We start from the raw sequence: 27,189 nt of genomic DNA, 5'->3' as shown, positions 1-27,189 counted from the left end.
GAGGGGGAGGTTCAGAGGTTCTCCAACAACAATTCCTTCTTTCTTCTCGTCATGTCAAGATTCTAGATCCTCTAGAAGAAGCTGGAAAGTAAAATGTGTAGTGCTCTACTTGGCAATTACTGATGTCAGAAAAAAGTAATTCATACTGTTTATAGTAGAGAGGCTCTATCTATGCAGGGTACTAGATATCTATATAAATTTTATATAGGGCTTCTAGCCAAAAGGGAAGTGGAACTGTGGAGCAGAGGAAGAGCATGGACAGGCCAATGGCAGGGGCAACAGGAGATAAGGGTCTGGATTAGGGAGCAGAGTGCCCTGCTCCATGCTCACCCCGTTCCCTACAGCCATTCTGCAAGGGAGGGGCTGGAGCAGAACATCCCTGCTGCTCTGGAGTCTGAAAAGAAGTGGCGGAAACCATGTTCCAGGTCATTCCCCAGGAATTAAATCCGGCATATAATATATAACATAAAATATAATCAATGCTGCAGTATGAAGAAGCTTAGCAACCTAACAAGGCCTTTAGACCACTAAAAACAACAACAACAATAATAATAATAATTAAAAAAAAAAACCACAAAAATACATAGCTCCAGCACAGCATTCTAAAGAACCCCCTTGTTGATATAACACAGATTGAACAACATCTCAACCAGCTTTCTGTTTCTGCCTTAAAAATAGTTCCAGGCTGTACTAGGAATGCTTGAAGTGATGAAGTTTGTTAATTAGTATCCTGTGGTTAGCTGTGTAAGAAACTTTAAGGTCAAACTAAATTGCTTCACACATTTCCTTCATCTAAAACGCAGTGAGGAATGTGAATTGTAGGCCTGTAGCAATTGCAGGATTTAACGGCCCAGGCTCTGACAGCCTAATATTTAATAGCCTGTTGTGTTGTAAATAGTCATAGATACGACCATGGTCTGCAAATGCTTCAATTTTGGAAAGGACAAAAGAGAGCTGTAGTTCAGGGGCATAGCCAGAATACTCTTTGTAGGGATGGTGGGCACTAGGCATACCATTCCTATGCTCCCCTTTCTTCTTCTCTCATCTCCTCCCCAATGGGCTGTGTTCATGAGGAGCTGGCTAATCTAAAGGTGGACAAAGCGATGGGGCCGGATGGCATACATCTGAGGGTACCAAAGGAACTTAGGGAAGTTCTAGCAGCTCTGTTGGCTGACTTTTCAGTGCTTCTCTAGAGTTGGGAGTGCTCCTGGAGGACTAGAGAAAAGCAGATGTGGTCCCTCTCCACAAAAGTGGAAGTAAGGAAGAGGCTGGGAACTACAGGCCGATAAGTCTGACTTCTGTGGTAAATAAATTAATGGAAATGCTTTTAAAACAGAGAACAGTAAAGTTTTTTGAATCTAATGGATTACAGGACCAGAGGCAACATGGTTTCACTAGAGGCAGATCTTTTCAGACAAAGCTATTAATTTCTTTGAATGGGTGACCAGAGTGTTGGATAGAGGGTGAGCGCTAGATGTGGTGTAATTAGATTTTAGAAAAGCCTTTGACACAGTGCCGCATTGACAATTAATATACTGAGCGCCCTGAGTATGAACCCTAAAGTGACTGACTGGGTTAGAAACTGGTTGAGTGGAAGGCGACAGAGTAGTGGTAAATGGAGCTTATTCTGTGGAAAACGATGTTACCAGTGGTGTGTTGCAAGGTTCGGTTCTTGGGACGGTTCTTTTTAACATTTTTGTAAGTGATATTGCTGAAGGGCTGTTTGGTAAGGTTTGCCTCTTTGTGGATTAATACCAAAATCTGCAACAAGCTAGACACCTCTCATGTTGTGGAGAGCAGGAGGAAAGATTTAGCTATGCTACAGGAATGGTCTGGAATTTGGAAGCTTAGATTCAATGCTAAAAAAATGCAGGGTCACGCTTCTGGGCTGCAAAATCCCAAGGGAACGATTGTAGGGGTATTTCCCTGTGTGTCTCACCTTGCTGATCTTGGCCTACATAATCCTATGACATAGGAACCTATGACCTATACATCAGTGATTTAGCTAATTCAGCTTTCTGGAAACTCACTAGCAGTCATGTAACACCAAGGACATGCTGTGGGCAAACCAGTCCCCCCCCCCCCCCCTTTATCTCCCTGAGAAGCTGAAAGGGAGTGAGACATGGCTCCAGCAGGCCGGGTGAAACAGAAAATGCATACCACAATGTAACAACTTGAAGATCAAGAACAACGGACCCTTCTTGCCATGCAGTGAGCTGAGGAGGTTACAGATTGGGTTCCTGCAGTCATCTGACCGAGAGGTATGGGGAAAAGCAGGAACAAGCAGAAATCAGTTAGTCGGAATCCTTGGAAGAAGGTGGAAGCTGTGTATCTGGAGGAAAAGTACCGTGTGGTTCAGCTACCTGCAAGGAGTAACCTGTGCTCTCCCTGTCTGCTGCAGAGTACCGGACCTAGCTCTGACTAAGACTCGCTGCAATCTCAGCTTGAGTCTGTGAAGTATCCTGTGCCACTTCCCCGAGGGACTGCCACGGAGGTCAGTCTGGTGAGAGACATGGTGATTTATTTCCTATTAATCTGGGGCTAGTGAGTGGTAATTACCTGAGCAAAAGACTGGGTATAGTCATACCGTGATCAGGAGATAAGCTGCTAATAACCGTACTACCTCGTAACATAGTTGTACCATTACCAATCAGTGGTGTGATTCATATAGTAACAGTAAGAATCAGAGTGTAGTGTGACTTATAGTTTGTAATTTTATCAGCCAGTAATTTTGTATTCAGCTAAAGCTTTGCCAGTTTCTATTTTGTATACCTTTTCATATATATATCTATAATAAAAACTAATATATATTTCAGCCTGCTTTTTCAGTTGCGTTCTTCTCTCTCGGAAGTAATTGGCTAGGTTCCAATCCAAGGTTCCCTCCCCTAGACCGAGTACAGAGTATTCTGCGTGCAGATAGTTCTGTTTGGGGAATCTTGGACGCAGATAATTTATTACCCGTGATAAACAATCCTACACGATACAGTTTAGGAGGTGAAGAACTTTTGTGCATGAAAGAGGAGCTGGACTTAGTTGTGGTAAGATGGCCAAAGCTAGAAGGATGCTTGGGTGCATGGGGAGAGGAATGGCCAGAAGGAACAAACAGGTGATGTCATTCTCAGCAGCAGATCCTACAAAGTGAAGATGCCAGGATTCCTATCCACGGAATGGATCCCAGACTGTGGAGTGCTTCAGGGCTCCCCCATTTCTCCATCACTATTCAACATCCTGATGTCCCCCCTGGGACACAAACTAGAAACAAACGGCTTCAAAACATACATCTTCGTGGATGATGTAACCATTTGCATCCCCTTTGCAGAAGACATCATGGCTGCAAAAGGAGAAATCAGACGTGCACTTGACCTGATGGAAACCTGGGCCACAACTTTCAAACAAACTCAATAGAAAGAAAACAAAGTTTATGGCGATAACCAACCCTTTCAAACCAATAACAAGCAACAAAATTCAAATAGATCAAACAGAATACACTCTAGAAAGTACTAGGAATACTGATTGACCAACACCTGACACTAGAACTACAAGCGTCCACTTTTTTTTTTTTTGCTACATTTGTACCCCGCGCTTTCCCACTCATGGCAGGCTCAATGCGGCCTACATGGGGCAATGGAGGGTTAAATGACTTGCCAAGAGTCACAAGGAGCTGCCTGTGCCTGAAGTGGGAATCGAACTCAGTTCTCCAGGTTCTGGGATCAAAGAAATACATGCAGTTAATCGGAGCGTGCACTTAACCGTTGTGACCCAAAGAAGCTTGACATCTGATAAACATATGTACAGTACTGTTTATTATATGTACAGTATACAGTCTCCGTTAACTGACGTTAGTCTCCGTTAACTGACGTTAGGCTTACTTGAAGTAATCAGTCATAGTCCTCTGTACACTATTGGGTCTGTGAGTTCCACAGACTACGTCTGCCAGATGGTAAAAACTGTCTTATCACTGACATCCAGTGGCCTCCAGATAGGCCTGCACGGTGTTGAGACTCTCCAGTGTTCTTGCAAAAGTGACAGAAGGTTGTTGAATTTCGTCAGCATGTGCCTCGCTGCTTATTTCATTATCTGTTTCATCATCAGTCGTTGCCTGCGTGTAGGCGCATATCTCAACATCAGTGCTGTCATCAGCTGTTTGTAGATCGTAATCAACAGCTACGTGGTAATGAAACTCCTCTTCAGTAACACCGGCTGGGATGTCAATAGCCTGTTCATCTGACGCGTTTGCAACAGCTGCATCTCTTTCGTCTCTCTCCACATCCCTAACAAAGCTTGCCCACTTGTAGCAGTTCACAATGGTTGCCTGTGTAACATGATTCCAGGCTTCTTTCTGCATATGTAGGGAATCCAACAGTGATAAGATTACGAGCCAGTTCAACAGCACATTTATCCTTGCCACTCTGGTCATCCATAATGCTCATCAGACAACGTAGCACAAGAGCCCGATAATGTTGTTTGAAATTGGCTATTATGCCCTGATCCATAGGTTGGATCGGAGAGGTAGTGTTTGGTGGCAGGAAGACCACCTTGACGTTAGACAGCCTGACATCATCACTGTGTGCAGCATAAATCTATGCTGAAAACCCACCTTTTCACTGCTGCTTTTAGCTCCCATTACTTCCCTCACCCATAACTGTCTTGTCTGTCTGTATTATTTAGATTGTAAGCTCTTTTGAGCTGGGACTGTTTCTTTGTATCAGGTGTTCAGCGCTGCGCACATCTGGTAGCGCTATACAAATGCTAATAATAATAATAATTATCACAAAGCAACAAAATCTGACGCTTTTGTGCCGCATTCTAGTGTCTAACTTCTTTAGCCACTGCTTCCAAATTTCCCCAGTCATCCATGAATTCACGTTAGCCTCGTATGACACAGGAAGTCGCTTAACATTCTTGAAGCAACGGGGCTGTTTGCTGTTTCCAATGATGAGTGAACTTCTCACTCCCATCCATATTACAGCAAAGGAGGATTGTCAGTCGGTCCTTCGACATTATACTTCCTGTAGTTTCGGGTTGTTTGAATGCAAGTGTTCAATTAGGAATCGCTCGCCAGTAGAGACCGTTTTTGTCAGCATTGAAAATGTCACGAGGTGCAAACTCGTTTAAGATGGTAGGAAAAACTGAAACAACCCAATTTTCAGCACCAAAGTCATCAGCGTCTTGTTTTTCACTATGCTGTTTCTTGAATTTTATGTTGTTCCTCTCCTTCCATCTTTGCAACCATCCAACAGTGGCTTTGAATTCAGTTAGTCCAAGACTTTCAGCTAGCTGATTAGCTTTCTCCATAAGCAGTGGATCACTGACAGGAAACTGTCTGCTCCTGACTTGAGAAAATCACCGAAGAAGAGCATCTTCTACCGCCTCAGCTTTTCCCACCCGTTTTCATTTCCGGTGTGGATCTGTATTGTTTTGCCAGTCTTCCAGAAGTTGGTCTTTCTGCTTCAAGATATGTGAAATTTGACTGGGATTGACATCATATTCTTTAGCAATAGATGCTTGACTTTGTTTGTTTTCTAATTTTTTAAGAACTTCTATTCGTTCAGCCAGTGTTAAAGTCGTACAGTTGCGCGACGACAACTCCAGTGTACACTCTAACAACATTCTTTCGCTTCTTCTGCCTGTGGCAGTTAACCAACGAGATTTCAAATTTACCGCCCCTTTGTCACACGCCAATCGGCTTCCATATTCCACGTGTGCGCTTATGCGGAGTCTTTCCTGCAGAGGAGCGGTCTTAAACCATGCATATAAACAATTTTTGCACTTATCAGTGGTGCGCTAAACCGAAGTTTGTCCCCATAGAAATTGATGGTGCCAAAAACGGGACCGAAGTACGGCATGCAGTTAAACAGAGCATGCACTTATCCGACGTACACTTAAATGGAGTGCACTAGTATATACTGCTATGACTGCTCACACATATATACATACATACACACACACTAGTGATGCTTTTATATTTACTTTTCTGGTGTTGTATGTTTTTCACTTTAAAACACCTACTGTAGCTGAATGTAATTCGCCTTGAAGTACTGAGAAAGGCATGAGCAAGATCCAAATTGTTTCACTGTACCTCGCTTGGGCCACTGTTTCAGCAAAGTGAATAATTAAAATTAAATAGATAGATATAGATATTTGCACATTTATCTATCTATCTATATATCTATATATCATGCAAACTCTTTAGCAGGGATTTATGTTATATCATTAGCTATACCACCTTTCATGGGTGAGTTTCAGAAAAAAAACCCACCACCACACCATCTAGAGGAGAGGGTCACCCCAACACAACTTCTCTCCACCCTTTTTCTGTGATGTAGTCACCCTATCAGTGAGCTGAATTGTAACCGCCAACCTTTCTGGGAGGCAGCAGCCAGACTGCTGAGCTCTAATTTCTAAACAGCTGTACCCAGGACAGCTGTAGAACCTTACTCAAACACCAGGTTGGGCCTCTCCTACACACCTACAAAGAACCTCAAAGTGTGTGTAGTAGGCGAGCAACCAGCCAGAAATGTGACCCCCAGTAAGAGGAACAAAGCTGATGGAGAAGGCTTGTAGCCATAACTAGATCGGGGTCTCTGCTTCAGTGACTGCTAGATATCTTTTACAACTCAGCAAGCCACTTGGTTGGAAGAAAGAGGCAGATGAAGATCTGGCCACTCATGGCAAGTGAGATGAAAACACCCATGTACACAGCAGCGTACACTGGCTGCTGATGCTGATATAGCTTCTCCCTTTTCTTCTTTGTCTATGAAGGTAACTAATGTAAATTTCTCTTTACATAGCCTGCAGTTTGGCTGATGGTTACTTCTTGCTCATTTGACCCCAGCAGCAACTGAAGCAAAACTTCTCCAGGTCAATGACCTGGTACAAAATCACTATCCTGGCTAGGGGCACCCAAGAACTAATTTACACAGTAGCATTCTATATAGTTCACAAATGACTACATAAAGTGAGACTGTGTCATCCCATAAACATTGTATATCTTATGGTTATAATTTACAGATTAATAATTAAATGGACTTAGAGTTAAATTTAACTGCTACACAAGGGAGGTAGGAAGCTAATTGAAAATATAAATTGTGTTCTTACACTCGTAAAAGTCTGAGGCTCTTGGAAATCAAAGTCACCTTTAGATTCCAATTAGTGCTTTGCTGGTATAAATGGAATATAGAAAACCGTGAGACCACAAAAGTACCTACACAGAAATATTTAAGAGGAAACGAGTCACTGAGATACATTTGACTAGAGCAAATTTTACATGAGACAAAAATGATGGACAGCTGACAGTTCCACATGCAGCTGTAACCACCCATATTCCACCAGGTTCTGCTGACATTTCAACAAACTTAAGATTAAAGATTTCACCTATCAAAGGATTATTTTTTTTATTTTGGAAAGATGGAAAAATACCTTTGATAACTGAGGCCCCTTAACAGCTGTCTGACTGGCTGATTTCTTGGGCTCAAAGTATGGTACGGAAGGTGAATGGTAGACATGTTACGTAAAGTAGCAAACTGGTCAGGAAAAGACGGTTGTGCAGAAGCTGATCTGATTCTAACCGGATGTTCAAAAACTGGCGTTCCACTTTGCAGCTTTACCTTAGAACATTGGCATGTCCTGTAATTAGTAATCAGCAGCAGGGCAGAGCCTAATGTTTTGACCTCATCCTTGATCATTAGCTATGTGGATAAAGCTGACCTGGAAGCAGGCAAAAAATATATATAAATTGGTTAAAAATTAATTCTTTAAAGTATGTTGCATATACTGTTCTGTTTTACTCATATCAGCCCACTGACTTTTTTAAAAAATTTTATTCTATTCCATATTATATATGTTGCTGTATGTTTTCATAAATACTATGTTGTTTTAAAATTAATAAATAACGTAAAAAAAAAAAAAGTTAGTTGAGCAACAGCACTCAAGAACGGTTGTCAGTAGAATCCACTCTAGTGAAGGGATCATGACCAGCAAGGAGCCACCAGGATTAATGGTAGGTTTAGTCTTTTTTTCAGTGTCTTTATAAGTGGCATTGGGAAGTGATACAAGGGAAACATGCCTGTTTTCTGATTATATGAAAATCTACAATACAGTTCAGATATGCCATAAAGTGTTGCAAACGTGTAAAAAAAGATGGAAGCTATACTTTAATCCAATAAAAAGCAAAACCATGTACATACTGGATCTTCATTATGTCATGCATATTTCACTGTGAATATTCTGATTCCCAAATGGCTGCTGGGTCACTAGGATAGGTTTGAAAAACTCTGACCTGAAATTATCTGTACACCAACCCCTGAACAGGATATTCACCAGGCCAGTGTTCCCCAACCAGTCCTGATGCCTCACTTAAGTTGTCTGGTCAACAGGATATCAAGAATAAATATGCATGACAGCCAATTTAGACAAGTGCATACACACGACCACAGCTCCATCACTGCTTATTATTATTATTTTTTATTAGGATTTATTTACCGCCTTTTTGAAGGAATTCACTCAAGGCGGTGTACAGTAAGAATAGATCAAACATGATAGACAATTATAGCAGTAAAAATATTCAAAAACAATACAAAGTATGGCATGGTATACAATTTACAATGTCAACACAATACGTAATAGAACATTACAATTGATAGCAAAAGGTAAAACAAAGATGTAACATATAGATAGGTAAGAAAGTAGGAAGAATTAGAAAGTAAGGTGATTGATTTAAAGAAAGTTGCACCTGAAGTCAGAGAAATAGTTAAATATTATCTCAGCTAGGGTAGGAGTGGATAAACATGTCCTGCTGCAGTATATGCAGCCCATGTCACTCCTTATGTGTGTGAGTGAGACTAACGAGTTAGTTACTTCTTCCATTAAAGGCCTGGTTGATGAGCCAAGCTTTCACCTGCTTCCTGAAGTAGAGATAGTCTTGTGTTAAGCGCAGCCTTTCAGGCAGTGCATTCCAGTGTGGGGGCTACTCCAGAGAAGGCTCGCTTGGAGAGGGTGTGGTTAGTAAAAGTCCTTGGGAGGACCTTAGTGTCCTTGGCGGTGTGTGGAGGATCATCCTATTTTTCAGGTACTCAGGGCCATTTCATTTCAGGGGCTTGAAGATCAGACAGTTCTTATCAAAACGTTCTTAAGCACATTCCTCCCAAACATTCATGTCATGATCAATACCAGCCTTACAGAAGGCACGGTCCCACTTACATGGAAAACAGCTGCTGTATACCCCAAACAAAATGACACATCCAAATCCACCTCCAATATAACCAACTACAGACTAATAGCTAACTTACCCTTTCATTGCTAAAATTTCCAAAACCATAGTTCACCAACAGCTTAGTGACTTCATCACAAAAAACAAGCAAATGCATTACACCCAAATTAAACCGGATTCCGTCAACATCACAGTGCCGAAATAGCTCTTCTTATCACTATCTTCATCCGCTATCATCTTGATCACTCCAGAAGTGTTGCTCTTTCCCTCAATCTCACAACTGCTTTTAACCTCATTGATCACTCTCTGTTACTTCAATGTCTTCATAGCATCAGCCTAGTAGAGTCTGCCCACAAATGGTTTCAATCATACCTTTCAGACAGATTTTATACTGTGCCACAGCTACTTCTACTCCCTATACTCCCTCATTAGGTGTTCCTCAGGGTTCTGTCTTGTCCCTATATTATTCAACATCTTCCTTGCTCCTTTGCTTACCCTAGCATAGTCCTTAGACCTTACTATGTTCATCTGTGCAGATGATATATAGCTTATTTGCCCTATTGACCATCTAAATAATTAAGATATATCGAACCTTAATGACAAATTACCGCAACTTACAGAATGATTTTGGAACCTTAAATCCTGACAAATCAAAAGTTCTTCTTTTCACAAATCATCCCAATAAGACCTTATGTCAGCCGGTCGCCCTTTCCAACAGTCACATTCCTTTGACCGAGACCACCCAAATCCTTGGAGTTATGATAGATACTGTCCTTACTTTCCATTCTCAGATTGCTCAGGTTTTTCGCCATTCATTCTACGTCTAATTAGATCAATTCAAACCCTGCTCCAGTCTTCAGCACTTAGTCTAATTCATTCACTTGTAATTTCACAGTTAGATTATTGCAGCATACAAAGAAATCAGATGAAAAGATCTCAGAATGCTACAACTGATCCAAAACACTGCTCTCAGGCTTATAAAGAATATTGGCAAATATGATCATATTACACCCCACCTGAAAACAGCTCATTGGTTACCCATCCAACATAGAATCATGTACAAATTGCTCCTTCTGGTCTTTAAAACCTTGCTCTCAGAAGAACCCTCATACCTTTCTCGTCACTTGATTCATAATGTTCCCCCTCAAACACTCAAGTCCCTCAATCAAAATCATCTTTTTACACCAAGCCATAAAGAAGTCATCCATGAACCCCCAATGAACTATTTTTTATGTCCAAGGTCCTCTTCTATAGAATTCTCCCCTCCTACCATCCTATTTGCAGCTATAGTCCGCCCCTCCATCCCTCCACTGTGATTTGTTTTTTTTTTTATCCCTTCTCACTCTTTTCCCAATTTTTAGATTGTTAACTGCCTAGATGGCAAGCCTGTAGAGCGATATAGAAAGTATGAAATAAACTTGGAAACTTGGTTTCCAATGTAGGCAAGTGTAACCTCTTGCAGATTTATTAAGACTATTCTGAAATCCGCCCCTTTGGTTAAGGCTGCTGAACCAGGTGGGGAAACACTGTAGAAGCCTACAAGTACTATGTAAATGACTGAAGACCAAGGGTCAGCAACTCTGATATGTAGCATGCAAAGCCTTTCCTAATGGCATGCTAAGTCTTCCTAAACCCAGGCTCCACAATTATTTTACAGTTCACAGGCTGGCTATGAGTTTAGCATGCATGGTCTGTGAGTTTTGAAAATATTTGTGGTGGTGTCATTCTAGAAAGAGCAGGATATCAAGTGTACATGTGTACAGTGGATTTTGGATGGAATTAAGATTGTTGGAGAGTACTAATGCATGCCTGAAACAGCTTCAGAGGGCGATGTGGGCAGAGAACTAGTTGGGCCTGTGAACACAGTAGACAGGGGCAACTGGGCAGGCCCAGAAGTCAGTGGGGATAATTCTGTATACTGGCGCCTCCTTGTTGTTGTCCCAATGAGGTGTGGAGAGTACCTAATTCTATAACAGTCTCTTGTCAGGCTTAATTAAATCAGTTCAATGGAATAAACACCTTCGCATACTGTAGCCCACCAAGTTATATAATTTATTAGATATTATATATTGATTGCCTCAGCGGTGCAACTCACTGAACTTTACTGTAATCAGTAAGATTTCCAGCATTCACCTCCACATCAGCAACTCAATATTAACAAAATTACTTTTCATAATTAATATATTTTTGAAAAGAATTATGAAAAGTAATTTTATTAATGCTACATTGAGTTGCCAATGAATTGGTGGGTGCTAGAAATCTCAAGACATTAATAATTATTATGAAAAGTAATTTTATTAATATTATATTGAGTTGCCAGTGAGGAGGTGGCTGCTGGTTATCTCACTAATTACAGTCAATTTCAGCGAGTTCACCGCTGAGGCTGTCAATATATATTTAATAAATGATATAATCTGATGGGCTACAGTAAACAAGGAATTCTATAACAGCATCAGGGCACCTGGATGCCATTATAGAATATTAGCGCAAATTTCACATTAGTATGTCAGAAGGAAGGCGCGACCACTGAAGCCAGGTTAATGGCAGGTGTAAGTGGGCACACCTAAATGCACCACAACATGCACATCTTATAGTATTCTATGACGCATGTGTTAGCATGTTACTGCATGACACACCCATGTCCCACCCATGCTCCTCTCCTGTCTGCTCCCTTCCCAATTGCACGGTATGCTACTTATGCGCAAATTTACAGTATAGAGCTTAGGGCCAAGTATGCGTCTAAGTGGCGCATACGTCTGCATTTACGCACAAAAAATGCACCTTTTATAGAATTGTTCTTATCTGTCATCAGTCTGTTTAGATTTGTGGGAGCAGAACAGTGGTTCCCAAACATTTTCAGTTCACAGCACCCCTCGTGTCCGAGTAACTTTTTGTGGCACCCCCCCAACCTCTGCCCCCCTGCCACACAGGTCTCCTGCCCCCCTCTTCCAGCCACACAGGTCTCCATCTTTTTATCTGCATAAATATATCAGTGCTAGGGTGTCCATATAACCAGCCCCTCCAAATAACACACGGATTACGATTTAAAACAAATTACTATTCTACCTATGAAAAGTTATTCCATTATTATACTTCCTCTTTGTACATCTGTATGCTACACAAGCCAGCATGTTTAAAAATATAAGTGAGATTAAATAAAAAAAAATGCTACCATCAATAAAAAATGACAACTCGGATGCAGCAGCTCATAGGTTTGCTTGCTTTTTTTTGAATGGGAATGGGAAAAGAGACTACTCACCTGTTGGCTTCAATTTTTTGAGTTCATCCTGTCTCCTGTTTTCATCCAACCTCCTTAGCAGTAGTCGCCTGTCCCCGCGACAAAAAAAAATAAATAAATAAAAATTGCAGGGCCGCATTAGCCTTCAGCCATGTGCTGTCGGCTCTGCTGGTCCTCTGCCCCCGCTGACGTCAACTTCCAGTTCTGGGGGTAGAGGGACCGGCAGAACTGACAGCACATGCTTGAAGGCTGCTGCAGTCCTGCGCTTGGATTTTTTTTTGTTTTTCTGCTGCTGCTGCGCGCAGTAGCAGTTTGGGTGGGAGGGAGGTCAGGATTTGCCAAGGTACCCCAGGGTGCTGCAGCACACAGTTTGCGAAATGCTGGAGTAGAAGAAGAGATTACTGGATTGAGTATGGGAACTTGTAGTTTGAACCGCTTAAAATGACAGAGAACCAATGGAAAAAGACAACAAAAAACTAACCTGGAGAAAGAGCAAAACCCTACAAATGGTCAAGATTTCACAGTTGGCAACTGTGCATTAACATTCTTAAACAATAAACCATACTAACACACATTAACTAAATAGCTATGAATTTTATCTGAGGTTTCAGTCAGTCGAGTAGTTTGATTAGCTCAAACCTAGAAATATGTGTTCCACCAAAAGAATGGGTGTTTTCTGACTTACATATGAGAAAAGACAGAGGCTCCTTTCAAGGACGAGAATGCTTTAATATACTCGGATATTGAAAAGCAGTGCCTAGTTAAGATACTTCATTATAGGGTTTGCAAATGCATTCAGCTCCATAATTTACAAAACAGCTGAGACAGTTCTGTTCTGATCTGCACTGCATTTTTCCATCTGGAAGAATTCACTACTTTCCAACAATGTTTCTTTTGACAACTTTCAGAATACAGCGTTAAGCACAGCTCCACATGTTACTTCCAAAATGAGAAAGCTTGCTTTAGCTGCCATGTACTGTCAATGGTAATGGTATTTTGAGTGACAGATCCCAGTTTCTACCACATTATGAGCTCTGAGCAATTTGCACTCAGCCAGCAGTGAAGCCTATGCAGTATATTACCTGCCAACCACAGCACTGATCACCTGTGATGGGTCTGCAAAGAGACTCAAAATGCACTTGACTTGAGATATAAAAATACATTTTATATCCTCTAGTCATTTAGTATTAATGCCTAGTTGGTGAACATATTAAGGCAGTATATTATGAACAGGTGGAAAATTCAACAGTTCAGCAAAAGTGAGAGGAAAAGATTAATAATCAATCCTACGCTTGTAAACGGTTCCCAGACCTAGAGAAGCAGCCTTGACATTTATGGCATGCATTAGCACGTCCTACAATAAACTATATTGCTCCAGCATCAACTTTTATTCTTAATAGTTCTTAACTTTTAGGTGGAGGAAGGAAGGCAAGAAACCCCATTTCACAGCCCCTTAGTACTCTGTTGCCACAGGCAGGAAAAAATACTTAATGAGATTTTTTTTTTTTTTGCTCACTATGGCTGAAAGAAGACAGCAGAGCAATTCTGACAACCACTCAAACATTGAATGAATCAGCTGTCTGTAACATTGGTCTTGAAACACAAATACACCTCTGCATAAGGTGACTGGAGCATGAACTGCTGACTCACTGGAAGTCCACAGGGTACTTTCCACCACTGGAACCACTTAAGTAAAGTCCCCTTAACAATGGGAATAGCCAATGACAAATCATACTCAATACACTAGATGAAATCTCAATGGCCCCAAAGCTTCAAAATGATGACAGCTCTGAGAATGTAAACATGCCAGAGTGCTTCCATTTATATTATGTTTATGCTGTAATCTCTGATATAAAAATACTGATTAAGTACAGTTGCATTGGATACACCCATTTCATTTAGGGCTCTTTGGTAAGAAAAAGGTGATAAGAGTAAATAGCTGCACAAAATGATGAAATAAAGAAATTAACTAGGAGAGGAAAGGAGGAACGGCCAAGTGAATTGTAGAAGCAGGGTTAAGAACTAAGCAAAACGGGGTTCAAATTCTACTTCTCTTATTGACATTATGCCCTCCTTTGCTTTAGGTACCAAAGTAGAACCTCACCAATGTGTATAAAAAATTAACAATGCTGAAAGCAACAACATGTTACTACTACCACTAATCATTTCTATAGTGCTACCAGATGTATGCAGAGCTGTACACATTATATGCAGGTACTTTCTCTGTCCCTAGAGGGCTCACAATCTAAGTATTGTTGTACCTGGGGCAATGGAAGGTTAAGTGACTTGCCCAAGGTCACAAGGAGCTGCAGTGGGAATCGAGCCCAGGTTGCCAGGATCAAAGTCTGCTGCACTAACCATTAGGCCACTCCTCCATCTACTTTAAAGAAAATAAGGAAATATCATTTAGACAATATTCCCCCCAAAATATAATAGGAAACGGAAATGTGAGAGAGAGAGAGAGAGAGAGAGAGAACAAAAACACAAGCTAGACAGCTTCAATTGTTATTGTATTGTGAGCAGGCCTCAATCTGCAAGCCTTCCCCTGGGTCAGCAGCCACACTTTTCCCAACTCAAAAACTGCTTTAAATGGCAAGGATCATAAAAAACAGGTTTATTTTATTTCATAACGAGTAATACATTTTGCAGGAAATTTCATGGAAGGACCCTCCTATATCCGTAGCCCTTCCTAATTCACTGTGAACTGTTAGGAACATCCTGCTATATTGTAACCTTTCCATCACACAAATCATGAGATTTTCTGACATTCAAACTGAAAAGATCCCAACCTATATCTAATGCAGAAGTAACTAACGTACTAAAATATCATGAGATTATATGAGATTTGCTCGAGAAGACTCCAAAATCTCAGTTTAATTCAGTTTCATAGGTTCTATATGCATCTGTGTCTCTAGGCTTGCTTTGAAGTTGGCAAACAAAAAAACAGCCTACCTTGAAATTGGTGGCATTGGCTGAGGTGAAATCATTAAGTGCCTCCCAAAGTATTGCTAGATTGCATCATAAGCTGAAAAAATACTTAGGAAAGTTGAAAATCCTTAAATTCTGTAGTTCTGCATGAGAACCACATAATTTTGCAGTGCACCATTATCCTGCATAAGGGAATTATTAGCCAGCTTCAAACACCATGGGTTGCAAGGAGTCCTTCTGGGAATCTTGACATTCCAATGCAGTATCTATCTGTTAAAACCTAGCAGCTGCCTCCAAGGATTTCCTTTACCCTCATGAGAAATTCACAAGGATCATTAAGGAAGAAGGGCTTAAGTCTTTTCACTCTGCTGCTTCTGCAGGTTGTGGCAGTTTGACTGGAATCAATTTAAGAGAGCAGATCTGCATCCTCTCCAAGTCATCTGCATTGGCTCTTGGTACAGCAAATCGCTCACCATGATCTCAAACTGACAAACTTTGTCCTGCATGATTTCTTTTCAGCTTTGGGGCAGTCAATTTTTGTATTTTTGTTACATTTGTATCCCGCGCTTTCCCACTCATGGCAGGCTCAATGCGGCTTACATGGAGCAATGGAGGGTTAAGTGACTTGCCCAGAGTCACAAGGAGCTGCCTGTGCCTGAAGTGGGAATCAAACTCAGTTCCTCAGTTCCCCAGGACCAAAGTCCACCACCCTAACCACTAGGCCACTCCTCAATGTGGTAATCATTAGAATCACACCAAGTATAGCTTTATCTTCGATGTTCAGAAACCCCACAGGAAGTGCCAGTGAGATCCAATCCTTGGGGCTGAAAGTGTTATTCGTGGTTGGAGGTGGTACAAACCCCCATCATTTTAGAGTCATCCCAGGAAGCTGATCAGCTGAGGCAAAAACCTAGGAATCCAATGAGCCCATCATAGTGCTTGGAGACACCATGGGGTAGTGTTTAACTTTCCCTTATATTCAGGAATATTAACATAGGAAGAGATATAGAAAATAAGGGAAAGGATCTCATGATACTGCAACGGCTCCAGTCACACCTACCATATTGATTGGACTCCTTTCCCTGTATGCATTAATATAAATAAGTTCCATGGTGGTCATTGCAGCCTGCATTAAATAACATGAATTAATATACATTAACACATAAATATGGCCTTTAGGTTGCAAGTTCTGAGTTAGGGAACTGTAACTCGCCTTTAGCACAGGTTTGAAAAGGTGAGAAATAAAGCCACCTTAACAGGCTACTGGTTTTTAAAAGGCAGTTATGCACGTCGTCACAAAAAAGAAATAAAAATAAAATAAGCCTAACACAGAAAGAATGATTGGGGGGGGGGGGGGGAGAAAAATGGAAACAGAAGGAATAAGGAGCTAAGAGAAAGGAAAGTCTGGATGAAGGAAAAAGAGTAGAAATGAAGGGAGGAAAACGTAACTAGGAAGGGAGATATAAAGACTGGAAGAAAAAGGGAGGGAGGGAGGGAAGACTGAAAGATTGTTAAAATGGGGTCTTATGGGATAAAAGCAGAGGTGTAGAAACTGTGGGGGTATTGCCCCCCCCAACTTTAAGCTCAGGTCCCTCCCCCCAAATGACAGTACTGTAAATGGCTGGCAGAGATACCCAAGCCCTGCCAGCAGAAGAGCTCCGTGGCTCAAACCTCCCCCGGTGCAAGGAAGTCAGCAGAGTGCTTTCTAGCCACCGGATGCCAGCACTGCCCGTAATGCTCAGTTCGCACGCATGAAGTAAGCACACACAAGGAATACTGGTGTTGGCAGCTGGAAAGTACGCAGCCAACTTCTTTGCACAAGGGTGGTTCGGGCTGTGAAGTTCTTCAGATGGTGGGCCTTGGGCATCCCTGCCAGCAAAAGTAAAATGTTTAATGGGAAGGGAGAGAGAGATCAGAGAGAAGTGCCCCCCCCCCCTCAGTCTACTCTGCGGCTCCCCAAACTGGGCTGTTGGCTATGCCTTGGATAAAATTTTGGGAAACTGTAGAAAACCATATATGACAGTGATATTTAAAAGAAAATGCCAGCCTCTTCAGAGTTGCTTGCTTGCCAAGTGATCTCAAGGTATGCTAACATTCAGGGCAACAAATAGTCCTCTCTCTCTGGCTGGTGGGGAACTATTGCCAGACTGATGACAAACTGGCTTGTTTGATTTACTGATGACAGTTTCACCCAGTAGGTGGTCTTTTTCTTTCTGAGTGGCTGTTTCACCTGGCACTTCAGGACCTCAAAAACTCCTCAATCTAGTAAGAGCTCATCATTTGCTGCTAAAGGGTGTGTTATAGAAGACGGTGTGAGGAAAAAATCTTGACGGTGACAGGCAGTCATTAAGCAAATAACATTTGAAATATTTTCCGTGGAAAACATCAGAGGAAGAGAGGATAATGTCAATCTTCTAATGAAAACACATGAAAGTGTTTTGGAAGAAGAAAGTGGTACAATAGTTTTGTAGACAAATCCAAGGCAATGTCTTTTCTAGGGAGAGGGAGGCAGTAAATCTTGGCTTGCAAAGGAGGTTCAGCTCAGTCTTTGGCAGTCAGGAAATCGGAAACCTACTGTATTTAAGCATATCTGACTTTCTTGATTGATGCATTGCCTTGTAATTCTCTCTCACTCATTATCTTGCTCTTTATGTCCACACCCTTAGAGGATAAACCACAGGAGACCAGCACTATGAAACCTTACTGAACTAGCAGGTATTTCTGCAAAGGAAAAGCCAGGTGATAAGATAGTGAAGTAAGAATAATGAATGGCCAACTGTAGTTCATTACAGACACTGCTAAATGCAACAGTTGGAACATTTAAATGGAGAGGGATGTCAGTGTAGGTCATTAATATAACTTTACCCACAGTTCACTGTCCTCCTGACAATTTCAAAAAAATTACAAAATTGCCTTTAAAAATGGCTTAAAAACTAAAGAAAACCTAGCTTTCACCTAAGATGAAATCATGTATGCCATGTAAAAACGTCTACCAAAGTGAGGTAAGCAGTGAATGAATGCGTGCTGTTAGTGCATGGCTACGGCAGCAGCAGTTACGGAACTGATGTGCCAGTTAGCATGTGCTAATTCACATGTTAACTGCATATTATGGAATTTGGTGGGAAATGGGCATGGACCATGCCCTATAGTTAGTGCATGGTAACTTACTGTCTGCTGTCACTGATTCAGATAGTACAGCAGATGGTAAATGTATTCACAGTATAAGTCAACAACCTGCAGATTCTGTATATGACGCCCAAATGTGGGCGCTGAAATTGCAGCATGGATCAAAAATGCATGTGCAAATAAACTGTTTAACAAGCAATTAACTAGTGATTAATTGATGTTATCAAATTGGCAGTAATTGGGATTTGGATTGGATTGATTATTTATAACCCATCCTTATCCAGGGAAGGGAACAACAAAAACAACAAAAAACCCACACACATAAAAATACATACATAATTACAACATCTATACAAATCTCATTGGAATCCTTGCTCCTCAAACACAGTACGTGTGTCCCAAAATAGTTTTCTATTGCTCAAATATGACTGAAACCATAACATAACAGTTCCCTCCAGGCCATAAGCACCAGGCGCTTCAACAAAATTTCATGATCTAGCGTGTCAAATGCAGCTGATATACCCACAGTTACGGCCACAAGCGCCTCGGTGCTATGAGCCCTGTGAAAGCTATACTGGTACATATCCAACAGTGAATTCCGTGACAAAAATAAATCACCCAATTGTACATAAACAGAATGTTCTAAAACCTTCACTAACATAGGTAAAGACGACATTGGGCGATAGTTAAACAAAACATTACACCATACTTTGGGATCCTTTACAACTGGGCCCACTGTAGCCACCTTAAATTCATCAGGGACAAATCCAACCTCCGACAACATATTAACAGTCTTAACTAAAAACAGAGAAATAACATCTCCCAACCTTTCAACAAGGCAGGGAAATACACATTATCTATAACACCTGTTGGTCGGCATTTATTCAAAAACTAGTTTACCTCTATTCCACCCACCAACAAAAGATTCCCCCATTTGTGGAGATGATCATTCTAAATCTTCACTACTAGAGAAAGAATCAACATTATTCTGTATTTTCTGATTAAAATAGCACATATGCTCAACTGGTAAAAATGGAGAGCTAGGCCCAACCATGTCCTGAGTGATTGTACAATAGAAAACAACTCTTTGGGATGATTTAACGGCTTCTCAAAATAGAAAACTCTTTGGGATGATTTAACGGCTTCTCAATTTGCTGCCGATGTCTGTGCACTATTCTATAAGACCAGGTGCCCAAATCCCCTAGCGCAACTCAAAAGGAGTTGTGGGCAAGGGAGGGGTGTTTTGAAAAGTTGCACGTGTTTTTATACAATAGCGTCATTTCCATGAACAAATGCCGTAAGTTGGACGCTAGCATTTACACCTGGCATACATACAGTTGAGAGCTGCACAGGAATGAAATTAGTGGGAATCCTGTGGTTACTGCAGGGATCCCCTCCAGGTCTATGGGACTCCACGGGGATCCCACAGGGATGGATGCAGGTCCTGTGGAGTTCCTGTAGAAGTGTAGTGCCAAGCCAGCCTACCTATCCTATCCTCATTTATTAGTTATTTACTGCCTTTTTGAAGGAATTCACTCAAGGCGGTGTACAGTAAGAATAGATCAAACATGAGCAGTAGGCAATTAGAGCAGTAAAAATATCCTTGTGTTTCTAAGCTAGCTTAGCAAGATGTGGGATACAAGCGCAACAAATAAATAAATAAATAGATAAATAAATAATAATAGCACTAAAAAAATTAATGGATATGGTTGATAGCATTGAAATCCCTATAAGCACTGAAAGGGGAAATTATCAACAAGGGCTACTGTTAAGTCGGGTTATTTTAGTAAAGGGATTGGGTGGGGCTAGAGAAGATTCCAGTTATAGAATCATAGACAACTTGATTTTACAAGGGGAATATTCTGTCAAAAGAATGTGATTTCTTTGATAAGACCAGTGTTCAAAGTACTAAAGTAAAAGTAAAAATAAATGTACATTTTAATACTTAAGTAAAAGTACAATGAACACATAAAAAAATTTACTTACATGAAAGTAAAAACATTACTGCCTAACGTAATACTTTTTGAGTAAAAAGTAAAAGTACCGTACCTACAATGAATGTACTATTGTTAACATTTTTATCCCAACAATTTTATTGCTCTACAATTCAATCTACTTCACTTAGTAAAATTAAATTTTGATAATGGCTGTCACTCATGTGAGTGTGCTTCTGAATCATTAATCCACCACAACTAAAACGGTGTTCAACAACAGCACTATCAGGAACTGGATTGTTTAGTCTGTAAAAACGTTCCTTCAAATCAGGCCAGGACACAATATAACTGAAGGTATTGATCAAAAGGAATCTCTCTCTGAAACACTTGACTTCCTTATAGCAAAGAATGTTTTATGATCATCGTCATTATCATCTGCATTAGTAGTAGTGCTAATTCATCACTTGCATCTTTATCTTCACCTTTGTTAACATTGTCATGCTGTCCAAGTACAGAAGGCGGCTTTCACAAATTTGAAATAATTGTCTGTTGTCCTGTTTTTCATCTGATGGCAAGCTCTGTTTGAACATCTTCAAGAATTGAAGCAAGAATGTCAAATGTATGGAAACTCTTCAGTCTTAAGGCCAGACAAGCAGACTATCAATCCGGTGGACAGTCACGCCAATGTAAAAATTTCCATGGGATGTTCAGCACTCTGTTGTGATAGAAACATATGTCTGTCCAAGAATTGCAACCAGCTTCATCTCCGCTTCAAAGTGACCAAACTCTTCACTCTTTAGTTCAACAAGCACAGCCAACTTTACTGTTCACCTATTCCCTAAATATCAAAATTTAAGATGAGATGATCCACTGTTTGTGAGACAAACTTTTTATTAGCAAAATTCTGTTCCAGGTTTGCTGAAGAATCATCATTTAGGTCTCGCTGCCACTTTTACTTTTAACAGCAAGCATCAGAATAAAGTAGGAGTGGAGGAGTAGCCTAGTGGTTAGAGCACCAGTTTTGACATCCAGTTCAAATCCCACTACTACTCCTTGTGATCTTGGGCAAGTCATTGACCCTCTATTGCCTCAGGTACAAAATTAGATTGTGAGCCCTCCAGGGACAGGGAAATACCAAGTGTACTTGAATGTGACTCACCTTGAGCTACTACTGAAAAAGGTGTGTGCAAAATCCAAATAAAAAAAATATTAAAATGGGAAAAAACTGGTAATATTACTTTGGTAAAAGTAAAAATAACAAATTTTTCCTGTACTTCTTTACAAGTAACCTTTTACTTAAGTACTGTAACTAGTTACATTTACTTAGATACTTTACAATACTGGATAAGACCATAGTAATTGGTTGATAAAAAACAATTGCAATAGATGGGTCCTATATGGATTCCTGTAAAGCCTTTGACATTCTTATACAAAGAACATTGGTGAGAAGGCTACACAGTTTGGAGGTTGAAAGAAAAATTCTAAAAACTAGGTGAAAAGTTGGTTGAGGAACAGGAGCCAAGAAATGGCAATCGATGGGGTCAATAGGCTGCTGCACAAGATCTGGGCTGAGCTCAGGCCTCTTTAGTGTCTTTAATACCTCAAAGTTGCCACTTTGGAACCAACGAGAAAGGGCTCAATAAATGACAAGTTCCTTAATTCATTAGGAACCATTTAATTCTACTACCGATCACCTTCTAATCCAGGGGTTCTCAACCCAGTCCTCGGGACACACCGAGCCAGTCAGGTTTTCAGGATACCCACAAGGAATAAAACCCAACTAGCCAGTTGTGCCCCTGTTCTAATCCCACATCAGTCCCCTCTTCCATATACATCTTTCCCTTTCAGACTATCATTGGAATTTGTTTTTAACACTTCACTTATATTTTTCTGGTAACATTATCTTTTGTTCATTTCATTCTGACCTAAGTGTGGAAGCATTAGCTATCCAAACTAGTCAAGAAATGTCTTACGTTAGTCTAATAAAAAGGCATCACCCTATATTATTTTTATTAAGCTTTACCTCCCTTAAGCAAGTCAGTTTTTGAGACAAAGGATTTGAGAATGGGGACATAAAGGAAGTTATCATATTACCTCTCTACAGGTGTCTGGTGAGCAGGGGCGTATCTGGAATCCGGCGGTAGGGGGGGCCAGAGCCAGAGAGGGGGGGCACATTTTTGCCTCCCTCCCCCCCCCCCCGCCGCCTCTCTCCACCCCCTCCCCGCCGTCAACCCTCCCCCGTTGCTTACTTTTGCTGGCGGGGGGCCCCAACCCCCGCCAGCCGAGGTCCGACCCGCAATCTCCATATTTCGTCTTCCTCCGTGGCCATGTGCTTCAAGGAAGTAACGCTGCAGTGCTGATTGGTTGAATCCAGTTCGGCGTCTGACGTCGCAGCGACGTCAGACGCCGAACTGGATTCAACCAATCAGCACTGCAGGCTGCAGCGTTACTTCCTTGAAGCACATGGCCACGGAGGAAGACGAAATATGGAGATTGCGGGTCAGACCTCGGCTGGCAAAAGTAAGCAGCGGGGGAGGGTTGACGGCGGGGAGGGGGGCCAGGGCGAAATCTGCAGGGGCCCAGGCCTCTGTGGCCCCACGCAGATACGCCCCTGCTGGTGAGACTCCAGTTTGAATACTGGGATCCATTCTGGAGGCTGCATCTATAAATGGAAATTGACAATGTGGCAAAATGGTGCACGGCCAATACTATAAGCCATAAATGAACAAACTAAAGACGAACTCTCTGAAACAGGGCTTACATAAGTACATAAGTACATAAGTAGTGCCATACTGGGAAAGACCAAAGGTCCATCTAGCCCAGCATCCTGTCACCGACAGTGGCCAATCCAGGTCAAGGGCACCTGGCACGCTCCCCAAACGTAAAAACATTCCAGACAAGTTATACCTAAAAATGCGGAATTTTTCCAAGTCCATTTAATAGCGGTCTATGGACTTGTCCTTTAGGAATCTATCTAACCCCGATGTGGCCGCGCAGGCTTCTGCTTCTGTGAGTCTGACGTCCTGCACGTACGTGCAGGACGTCAGACTCACAGAAACAGAAGCCTACGCAGCCTTCTACATGGAATGTTGCTAGTGGAATAGCAACATTCCATGTAGAATCTCCAATAGTAGCAACATTAGTACATAAGTACATAAGTACATAAGTAGTGCCATACTGGGAAAGACCAAAGGTCCATCTAGCCCAGCATCCTGTCACCGACAGTGGCCAATCCAGGTCAAGGGCACCTGGCACGCTCCCCAAACGTAAAAACATTCCAGACAAGTTATACCTAAAAATGCGGAATTTTTCCAAGTCCATTTAATAGCGGTCTATGGACTTGTCCTTTAGGAATCTATCTAACCCCAATGTGGCCGCGCAGGCTTCTGCTTCTGTGAGTCTGACGTCCTGCACGTACGTGCAGGACGTCAGACTCACAGAAACAGAAGCCTACGCAGCCTTCTACATGGAATGTTGCTAGTGGAATAGCAACATTCCATGTAGAATCTCCAATAGTAGCAACATTAGTACATAAGTACATAAGTACATAAGTAGTGCCATACTGGGAAAGACCAAAGGTCCATCTAGCCCAGCATCCTGTCACCGACAGTGGCCAATCCAGGTCAAGGGCACCTGGCACGCTCCCCAAACGTAAAAACATTCCAGACAAGTTATACCTAAAAATGCGGAATTTTTCCAAGTCCATTTAATAGCGGTCTATGGACTTGTCCTTTAGGAATCTATCTAACCCCTTTTTAAACTCCGTCAAGCTAACCGCCCGTACCACGTTCTCCGGCAACGAATTCCAGAGTCTAATTACACGTTGGGTGAAGAAAAATTTTCTCCGATTCGTTTTAAATTTACCACACTGTAGCTTCAACTCATGCCCTCTAGTCCTTACTAAAGACAAACGCTATGAAACAGGACTTCTCAACCTTATTTTGTTTCTCAGGCCTCCATTCCCTGTTGTAAAATGTTTTTATGCCTCTTTTACATTTTCATTAACAATGGCTTTTGAAAATTTAACTCCAGCTATATATTCGTACTTATATTACCAAATGCTGAAATCGTGACCAAAAATTGCACGCAATAGTTTAATCTCATGCCATCAAGTCTTATGCTTTTTTTTTTAAAAGACCAATGATGAAGAGTGTGCATAACACTTGATGGCATGAGATTGAACTATTCAGCGGCACGGCTCAGGTCTTTTCTCACGTAGAAATATGATACTTGTCATTTTTGATCATGATTCTCTTATATTTTCTGCATAAAAATTAGTTAAACAATTAAACATGTACATTTTTGCTTTTTTTTGTTTGTTTTCATTAGTTTTTGTTATCTTTGTTAGACCTCCTGAAACCCTCTCAAGGGCACATAAGTGGACCTCAAACATTGGTTGAGAACCCTGGCTCTAAGATGAAGGAGAAAGGGAAGAATGATACAATTATTCAATCACATAACAGGCTTTTAGAGCCTGAAAGCATTAATTTCTGTAGAAGGAAAAGTTTACAGACAAAAGGGGTAATCACATGAAGCTGTAGGGAGGGAGGTTCAAAAGAATGTGAGAAAATACTTTTCCACTGAGAGGGCAGAGGACATCTGTAACAGACTTCCAGGAAGAATATAGAATACACGGCAAGAAAGTAGCCCCTCCCCCCCCCAAAAAAAAAACACAACCCACCAATGCCATAACTTTTCTGGCCACTGGCCTACAAAAGTAGCCCAATTTAGTAGGAAACGCATATAACTGGCAACACTGCTTTCAACATGAAGACGGAGACTCCTAATTCTACGCAAGGACACACCTGCGTTGTGAATTTGTAGGATTTATCCTGCTTAAGATTTTATGCCTCTTTGGAATAGTTGTTTTGTATGAGAATCATTGATCTCTTCTGCCCCTGATACAGTCCTTTGGCTAGGGTGAAACGTGTGAATAACAATTTTAGAACACAGATACATGTATTCTACACTTTTCACTGTTCTCTGCGCCATTTGCAAACTATGGATTCCTCTCTTGTGCTCCTTGCCCAGTAACTATATTAGGCCTTAGCAGTGAGGCAAAGATGGAGGGAGAAGAGCACAAGCATAAGGCCTATGAGATCAGCCACTGATGGACAGACTGCAAATGGCTCCTTTACTACTACTACTTATCATTTATATAGCACTACTAGACGTACACAGTGCTGTACATAGGGCATGAAGAGTCAGTCCCTGCTTGACAGAGCTTACAATCTATTTAGGACAGACAAACAGGACAAAAAGGGATAAGGGAATTACTAAGGTGGGAACGATAAAACATGGGTACTGAACAACTAAGGATTAGGAGTTAAAAGCAGCATCAAAAACGTGGGCTTTTAGCCTAGATTTGAAGATGGCCAGAGATGGAGCTTGACGTACTGGCTCAGGAAGTCTATTCCAGGCATATGGCGCAGCAAAATAAAAGGAACAGAGTCTGGAGTTGGCAGAGGAAGAGAAGGGTACAGCTAAGAGGGATTTACTCGATGAACGGAGTTCCCGTGGAAGAGTGTAGGGAGAGATAAGAGCAGAGAGGTACTGAGGAGCTGCAGAGTGAATGACCTTGAAGTCAATAAGAGGAGTTTGAACTCTATGCGGAAACGGATAGGGAGCCAAGGAAGTGACTTGAGGAGAGGGCTAATATGAGCATAGCGACACTGGCTAAATATAAATCGTGCAGCAGAATTTTGAATATTGAAGGGGAGCGAGATGGCTTAGTGGGAGACCTTTGAGAAGCAAGTTGCTGGTAATAGTTTTTCCCCATTTCTCTATTTGGTTGTAAGGATAATAAAATATACATATTTTTGAAAAAAGATTTGCAATTGTCCTTTACACCTCCTTCTTAATAAAAACTCAGGGCCTAAAGCATTTAGGGTCTCTTATCGAGTTGTGCTAGCGGCAATGCCAACAAAGCCCATTCACTTTGAATTGGCTCCGTCGGCACTGCAGCATGGGAACCGCTAGTGTGGCATGATAAAAGAAACCCTTAGCCAGGTAGCAACATCTGGATCAATGACACTGACCGGGGGCTTGCCAGTGATTTTCAGTGGCTTTATCTAGCTAATGCTCCTAAAAATCATTGCGGACTTCCAATGCTGGATGGTGCTGGGTTGAGCTGGGAGAGGAGCAGCAGATTACAAGGATAGTGACGGTACTCGGCACAGCTCTCCACAACTAAAGAACAGCATAAAAGCTGTTATCCGGTTACTGGTGCAGTGATACTGTCCTGACCTATGGAAGGTGGTTCTGCTTTTTGAAACTAGTTATGTTAGTACAATAAAAAAGGTATCTTCTATTTTTATTTGTGCTGCCGTACCTGGGTAAGCCAGCAATGAATATCGGGTATATGTTTAAATGCCAGCTGCAGATTTTAAATATTAAGCCCCTTATTTTCTTCAGCATGAATGATCTCTGCATTTATATAGAATGACGACTACTACCCCATGATATAAGGGTTTGTACAAATAAAAAAATCATCACATAATATCTGTTGGTATTTTTTATCCTCTCATCAATAATACCTAAAGGCACACAGAGGGTAACTAGGGGGTCTTATACAAAGGCCCGGTAGCGTTTTTAGTACGTGCTAATGATTTGCACCCACGAAATGCTAGAGACACTCATACGAATATACGGGCATTTTTAGAATTTAGTGCGCATATATTTTTAGCACGCACTAAAATTGCTAGTGCGCCTTTCTAAAAGTGCCTAATTTTCCTTGCAGAACAGTCTCCACATAG

At 41.4% G+C, this 27,189-nt stretch overlaps 1 protein-coding gene across 2 annotated transcripts in view; it reads right to left on the bottom strand.

Moving 5' to 3' along the window:
- Positions 1-27,189, bottom strand: part of KAZN (kazrin, periplakin interacting protein) — a 911,287-nt gene that overhangs the window by 68,269 nt on the left and 815,829 nt on the right. The window lies entirely within an intron of this gene.

Source organism: Microcaecilia unicolor, chromosome 13 (assembly GCF_901765095.1).
Source record: "Microcaecilia unicolor chromosome 13, aMicUni1.1, whole genome shotgun sequence".
In the NCBI taxonomy this organism is placed as follows: domain Eukaryota; kingdom Metazoa; phylum Chordata; class Amphibia; order Gymnophiona; family Siphonopidae; genus Microcaecilia; species Microcaecilia unicolor.
The sequence above is the reverse complement of the archived record's forward strand: the minus strand, read 5'-3'. Positions and strand labels throughout refer to the sequence as shown.